Source organism: Lactuca sativa, chromosome 3 (genome assembly GCF_002870075.4).
Source record: "Lactuca sativa cultivar Salinas chromosome 3, Lsat_Salinas_v11, whole genome shotgun sequence".
NCBI classification, from domain to species: Eukaryota; Viridiplantae; Streptophyta; class Magnoliopsida; order Asterales; family Asteraceae; genus Lactuca; species Lactuca sativa.
The window spans coordinates 50,172,010-50,180,421 of record NC_056625.2 but is presented as its reverse complement, the minus strand read 5'-3'; positions in this window follow the sequence as shown (position 1 = coordinate 50,180,421).

Genomic DNA, 8,412 nt, shown 5'->3' with positions numbered 1-8,412 from the left:
AATGAACAGGGTGAACCACGATTCAAAACAGATTGAATTATTTCCTCAAAAAGAAAAATGGAAAAAAAAAACTTTGTTTTTGCCTTTAGTGGATATTAATTTTTTTTTCTTTATTAGGAAAAATGGACGTGATGGTGCCCTAAAAATCTTTGTAAGATATTACATATGGGGATTTGCGTATGTATCGTTATAAACCATTGATTTATTTGAGTCATTATATCATTATATGGAGATTAACCAATAATCTAAACAAACATTACAAAATTGTCATGTGGTTTTCGAATTAGCAAACACCAATGGTGTTCCACATTTTTTTTTAAATATTCATGTAAATATTGAACCACGAACTAGTTTTTCAGATATATCAAACAAAAATTGGCATCACACAACTAATAAGTAATCGCTTATTCATTTAAATATTTATTAATTGTTAACCGTCACTGTAATATATAATTATATATACACAATTCAAGAGGCTATTACTCATTTGTGAAGTGCCATTTCCTTGTTGTTCTTAATATATATAATCTTTAATTTTACATGCTTTAACTGCATAGTGTGGTTGTTTTCCTATTTTTGCCGTTTGTTTTCCTGGAAAATGTTCTTAGTATATTTCTTGAATTAGGTTATAACCCGTGTGTTACACGGTTGAAAAAAAAAACTTATATAATAAAAAAGAAAATTTGTTTATTCATATTTTTGCAAACAATTATATTTAAAATATAACTTATCTATATTGGTAAGTTTATGGCTGTTTTTCTTAATTATTATCTGAAATGGTTACAAAAAGGAAATAATGTTATATAAATCATTATTAATAAGAAAAACATAAGGCTGTAATATGAAACATCTAAATTTGATATACGAACAAGGGTTGGTTGTGACAACCCGAAATTTATCCCGTCATTTTAACCTCTTCTTCCATTAATAAAACTCGCTTTATTAAATTGTCCGTTAACCTTTTGGATTAGGTTAATTAAATTGGGACTTTTATTATGACTTCATAAGAGTCGGAACAAATTAGAAACACATGAAACACTCTCAATACTCCCTTGAAAAATTTTAGTTACAATCAAGTCAAATTACGACCATTTAATCGGGTATGACCAAAAGCCCCGTTTAACCTCAGTATCGGGTAGATTTCCAACAGGCCACAAACTCAAACCCTTTATAAGGGTGAGTGGACTCAATTTGAAACCTTTCCACGCTCTCTCTACTCTCTCTCTCTCTCTCTCTCTCTACAAGTTGTTTTCAATCCAAAAAACGCCTCTTTCGAGCTCCATAATCGTAAGTAATCTATCCTAGCTTGTTGTGTTAGCTTGATATACATGCAAATTCGTGTTTAAATCATCCAAAAGCCTCAAAATCATGTGTTTACGGCCCAAGAACACTCTTGGACCGCAAACACTCATAAATGAGGTTTTGAAGCCCCAAAACCCTTCCAAATCACTCCTAGGGCTTAGATATGACTTCTGGAGTTGCATATATGAGCTTAGAACACCAAAACCTTGTCTTTTGAGGAGTAAACATGAGTTTACGGCCCAAGAACACTCTTAGACCGTAAAACCCTCTTCATGGGCCGTGAACACCAATTAAGGTGTTAAATTTGCCCTTAAACACCTCCTATAGCTTGGGTAACTGTCTAGAATCAACCACCAATGAAGTAGGGGAATTAAACATCAAAGAAACTATGGACTTAGGAGTTTACGGCTGTAAACCCCCCAAGGATTGCTCCATGGGCCGTAAACTCCCTTAAGAAGGCCAAATGATGCCCTAACTTCCCCCTTTGGCTTGGAAAAATGCATAGAACCTTATGCTCTTTCATTTAAGACCTTAAATCATGAGTTGAAGGACCAAGTGAGATTTTACGGCCGTAAACTCTATGTTTACAGCCGTTAACTCCCTTAAAGGGTTCATTTGGAGCCTTAACCCCTTCCTATGCCCTAGATTCGAACCTAGCCTAATTCTACAAGTGATGCAAGACCTTTAAACATCCAAGGACACACCACCCATGAGTTTACGGCCGTAAACTCATCGGGATATGGTCTTAGGGCCGAAATCTCCTCTAAGAGTTTACTCTTGAAGAGTAAACTCCCTAACTAGGCCATACACCCCCTTATTGCAACCCATTAGCCTCCTAACACTTGACCAAAGTGTTTTTCCGCACATTAGGATGCTTATATGTGTTTGACTAGTGTTATAATCACTAATTATATGTAAACATATGTCTTCATATGTTATTAGGTCATTAAGTGTGTTCAAGTCTTTACTTGACACCGAGCACCCAACCGACACCTCCATCCGATCCACTTACAGCAGGTGAGTTCATACCCCTGAATCAACCTTTTAAATGATTTTAACTGCTTTTATAGGGGGGAATACAAGTTGAAATGTACAGTTATTAGATAAATCACATGTGATTGATAACTCTATAGCAAAATGGATTTTTGCATGGTAAACTGTTTTATCCAGCTTAAGATTTTCCAATCTCGTTTTCAACTCTTGTTAAAATATGAGTATTTATTTTAGATTATCATAAGTATTCGAAAGGTTTTCCGAAGGTTTTTCAACGGTTTTCAAAGTTTGTTTTATAGAATGACATCAAGTCGAACTTTCTTGTTAAAGGTTTTCCAAAGGTTTTTCTTCACTTAAACTATTTATTAAAAACCACTTTCAAAGCTATTTATGAATGGTTTTTCAAAGGATTCCAAAGATTTTCAAAACTTGTTTTACAAAATGACATCAAGTCGTAAATTTCTTATGTATGAAAGTTTTCCAAAGGTTTCGTCAAAGTATTCTTTCTATGCTTTTACTTCGTTAAATGCATGCATATATTTGTATAGTTATATAAATAATGTTTAAAGGGCTTAGGAAGGCTAGTTCGCCCTATTTCCTTTTCCTCGTTGGGATGTGGTCTGGTGGGTATCGGTTATCCGTCCAAAGGTCATTTAAACATTAGTTATATATCATGTATACATATATGGACATAAAGGTTTCCATCGACCGGTTCATTTTCCTTGGGTAGCAAGGGCATCCTTCCATTCATCATTCATAGATCAGAGACACTAGTAACTATTATAGGAATAGTTAGGAGATTCTATTTACTCTTTCTAGTATAGAGAATTCCAAAGGAGTCAGTTCATTCGTGAGTCTATATCGTTATTCCAGTACTTACAATAGAATTCAAAATACGAGATGCATCTTCAAGACGCGGATCTCCCGGTCATCAAGTTGGTAACCAGAGTCTCCTGGAGGCAGAGCGGGCATTGTGTGTATAGATCTATACGGGACTGACACTCCCGCACCCTGACTGCTAGCTACAGTCCTCGGCCTACCAAGCCAAGGGGTGAAAAATGTCACATTTATTCCAACGCTTGCAGGGTGTCAAGTACTCTAGTTTCAATCAGTATGGTTACGAGTATCTCCATGTTTACCTTATAATTCATGGCCTTAAGGTAACACGGTATTTTTAAAACAACCCACTTAGGATTACCGAATATTTTAGACTTTGCTAGCTGTGTCGTTCATTCGATACTGTCTGGAGTCTGTAATTTCATGTTTTAGACTTTGCTAGCTGTGTCGTTCATTCGATACTGTCTGGAGTCTGTATTTCCTTGTTTTAGACTTTCCTAGTTGTGTCGTTCATTCGATACTGTCTGGAGTATGTGCTTCCTTTTGTTAGACTGAGCCAGGTGTACCATTCATTCGATACTCTCCTGGAGTCTATGATCTCTTTTGCCTGAGTCAGCAGTATTACTGCTGAGGTATATGTTATTTTTCCCTTAGTATTTTTACTAGTGATACTCTCGTATTTTCTTTAAATTCAATACCGTATTTTGGTAATGATAGTATTTCGGGGAAAATTACTCCTTAAAACATAAGTCTGTCGGGTCTTGGTAGAAGACTTCTTTTATTTAGAAAATATAAGATTTTCTGGAAAGGACGCTAATACATCGTAGATTCTAAACTACTATCTTTCATAAAGTTATTTTGAATAAAAATGCGTATTTATACAAATGACACTAAATACTTATGGACTCACCAGCATTATAAAATGCTGATACTCGCTTTCAAAATAACTTGTATTCTCAGGTCAGCGATAGACAGGTACATCCCGGGAGCTTTTGTGAAGACAGCCTAGTACCGAGCTGCATCTATATTATTCCATGTATTACTTCGATATTACTATGAAATGTAAACTATGTAAAATTATTACTATTAATGCAATGGTTGTTGTACTTTGATTACTATACTGCATATGTTGTGATACTTGACATGACATCATCCACCCCAGAACGTTTCCGCCATTGGTTAAGTTTATGACATATCAAATCAACCCAATACCAAACCAATAACTTACAGAAGAACAGAGAAACACCATTTTTTTTTGTTGAACAGTTGGTGGAAATGGAGGACGATGGCAATAATAATAAGCTCATATGCACAAAACCCCAGATCAGAAAAATTCGATCGAAACACAAATCATGTAACAGTTTGAAAAGAAAATGCTCAAGAATAGACCTACAATTGTTCAACCATGATAAATATGTACACACAAATCTACAAAAATTAAATTACTCGACCATGATAAATAAGCATGTCACAGTTTGATAAATTTGCTCAAGAAAATAATACTTTTAGCTAAACATGTTTGATAATCTAAAAACATAAAGACCGGAACATCGAAATCAAATATATACGTATCAAGGTCCAAATGTATATCCGATTTTCAGAAACACGTGTAGTAGACGATTTCAAAACATAACAAACACAAGCGTTAGATGGTTCAAGTCACAAGTATAAACAAGAAAACACTTACAGTGAGCTTTGATAGTGCCTCTTAGGGTTCATCAGCATCGGGATAGCTTCCCCAGTGGCAAAGGATGGTGGTGTTGCTTTCACTACTCGTCGAAGAGAAGTGAAGAGTAAGGTTTTCTTTGAAATGAGTTCACCAAAGAGTGTCATGGCGACGATGTCGTTTCTTCTTTTTGATTTAGGGATTTTGAATCCTTTTTTAGAGAGAAGAAATAATAGTATGATCGTCTGAAATAGAGAGTTGTTTTTAGAGAGAGAAAAAGGGTGGCAACTTCCAAATGAAACAACAGGGTGAACCACGATTCGAAACAGATTAAAATATTTTCTCAAAAAGAAAAATGGAAAAAAAAACTTTGTTTTTGCCTTTAGTGGATATTATTTTTTTTTCTTTATTAGGAAAAATGGACGTGATGGTGCACTAAAACTCTTTCTAAGATATTACATATAGGGATTTCATATGCATCGTTAAGAAACAATTGATTTATTTAAGCCATTATATAATTATATGGAGATTGCCCAATATTCTAAACTAACATTACAAAATTGTCTTGAGGTTTTCGAATTAGCAAACAGCGGATGGTGTTCGACATTTTTTCTAATATTCATGTAATATTGAACCACAAACTAGTTTTTCAGATATATCAAACAAAAATTGGCATCACACAACTAATAAGTAATCGTTCATTCATTTAAATATTTATTAATTGTTAACCGTCTCTGTAATATATAATTATATATACACAATTCAAGAAGCTATTACTCCTTCGTGAAGTGTCATTTATCTACTATTCTTGATATATACAATCTTTAATTTTACACACTTTAACTGCATAGTGTGGTTGTTTTCCTACTTTTTCCGTTTGTTTTCCTGGAAAATGTTCTTAGTATATTTCTTGAACTAGGTTATTGTTGGATAGGTGGCTAAGCCTATAACTATATTTGGTATGTACTTGATCCGGTTGTATCATGGTCATTTTGGGTTGCCTTCACAAAAGCAACTTGACTGGATGAATAATAGAGAAAGAGGTTATTATGGTTTATTAATATTATATGAATAATATATTAAAAGAAAATTATATTTATTTAATTAATATTGGTCAAGAATTAATTTTGAATTAATTTTGTGATCAAAAGATATTAATTAAATTAAGGGGATTGGAATTGTAAATATTAGATAGTTGCAAAATGGGTTGTGGATCCCATAAGAGAGGGATGGATGAAATATTATGGAAGCCCATAAGGATTTCGTCGAAGGGCCAAGGTTCTAGAAGATTCTTGTGGGCCGCTTAGAGCCTAAGCAACCAGATGAGGTCTTTGACTGAAACCCTAATTCTGTAGCTATATAAAGACCCCCTGGTTAGCCAAACCGGCCACTAGAAACCCTAGAAGAGTTCCATCGGATTTTGTGCTTCCTTCCCCTCTCTTTATCTCTCTCTCTTGCATTCTCCAATTGCTTTGGTGTTTGTGATTCATTAGAGGCATCGCATTTGTGGTGTTAGGTTCTCAAAAGCTTAAGATCTTTAAGCAACAAGCAAAGGTAATATCTTAAGTTAAACTAAAATTTATATTTTAGTTGACCCATTAATGTTATATTTTAAATTAACAATTTAAGTATTTTATACAAATTGTTCAAAAGTTGTAGTTTTAAAATGATAATGGTTTACATCCAACAATATATTAACATTAATAAATTAAGTATAAAAACGGTGGCAACTTCCAAATGAAAGAACAAGGTGAACCACGATTCGAAACAGATTGAAATATTTTCTCAAAATAAAAAATATGGAAAAAAAAACTTTGCATTTGCCTTTAGTGGATATTAATTTTTTTGTTTATTAGGAAAAATTAACAAGATGGTGCACTAAAAATATTTCTAAGATATTACATATAGGGATTAACAAATGTATCGTTACAAACCATTGATTTTGTTGAGCCATTATATCTTTATATGGAGATTGACCAATATTCTAAACTAACATTACAAAATTGTCATGAGGTGTTCGAATTAGCAAACAACTGAGGGTGTTCCATATATTTTTTTTTAATATTCATGTGAATATTGAACCACGAACGAGTTTTTCAGATATATAAAAAAAAATTTGGCATCACACAAGTAATAAGTAAACGCTCATTCATTTAAATATTTATTAATTGTTAAATGTCACTGTAATATATAATTATATATACACAATTCAAGAAGCTATTACTCCTTCGTGAAGTGTCATTTCCCTGTTGTTCTCAATATATATAATCTTTAATTTTACACGCTTTAACTGGATAGTGTAGTTGTTTTCCTACTTTTTCCGTTTGTTTTCCCAGAAAATGTTCTTAGTATATTTCTTGAACTAGGTTATAACCCGTGTGTTACACAGTTGAAAAAAAAAACTTATATAATAAGAAAGAAAATTTTTTTACTCGTATTTTTGCAAACAATTATTTGTATAATATAATTGATCTATATTGTTAAGTTTATAGCCGTCTTTCTTAATTATTATTCAAGAAATGGTTACAAAAATGAAATTATGTTATATGAATCATTATTAATAAGAAAAACATAAGGATGTAATACGAAACATCTAAATTTGATATACGAACAACGGTTGGTTAAGTTTAAGACATATCAAATCAACCCAATATCACACCAATAATTTACATAAAAACAGGGAAGCACCATTTTTTGTTGAATTGTTGGTGGAAATGGAGGACGATGGCAATAATAATAAGCTTAGATGCACAAAACTCCATATCAGAATACTTCGATTGAAACCCAAAGCATGTCACAGTTTGAAAAGAAAATGCTCAAGAATAGACGTACAATTGTTCAACCATGATAAATATGTACACGTAAACTTCAAAAATTATATTACTCGACCATGATAAATACGCATGTCACGGTTTGATAAATAAGCTCAAGAAAATAACTCTTTTATCTAAACACGTTTGAGAATTTGAAAACATAAAGACTGAAACATCAAAATCAGATATATACGTATCAAGGTCCAGATGTGTATCCGATTTTCAGAAACACGTAATAGACTATTTCAAAACATAACAAACACAATTGTTAGACGTTACAAGTTACAAGTATAAACAAGAAAAAACTTACAGTGAGCTTCGATAGTGCCTCTAAAGGTTCATCAGCAGCGGGATAGTTTCTCTGTTGGCAAAGGATGGTGGTGTTGCTTTCACTACTCGTCGAAGAGAAGTGAAGAGTAAGGTTTTCTTCGAAATGAGTTCACCAAAGAGTGTCATGGCGACAATGGCGTTTTTTCTTTTTTATTTAGGGATTTTGAATCCTGCTTGAGAGAGAAGAAATAATAGTATGATCGTCTGAAAGAGAGAGTGGTTTTTAGAGAGACAGAAAAAGGGTAGCAACTTCCAAATGATAGAACAGGGTGAACTACGATTCGAAACTGTTTGAAATTTATGTTTAAGTTAACACTGTAATATTATAATATAATTAACAATTTAAGTATTTTGTCCAAATTTATCAAAAGTTGTAGTTTTAAACTGAGAATGGTTTACATACAACAACATATTAAATCTAATAAATTAAGTATAATATATTAAAAGTTAAAGACATAACTTTATAAGTAG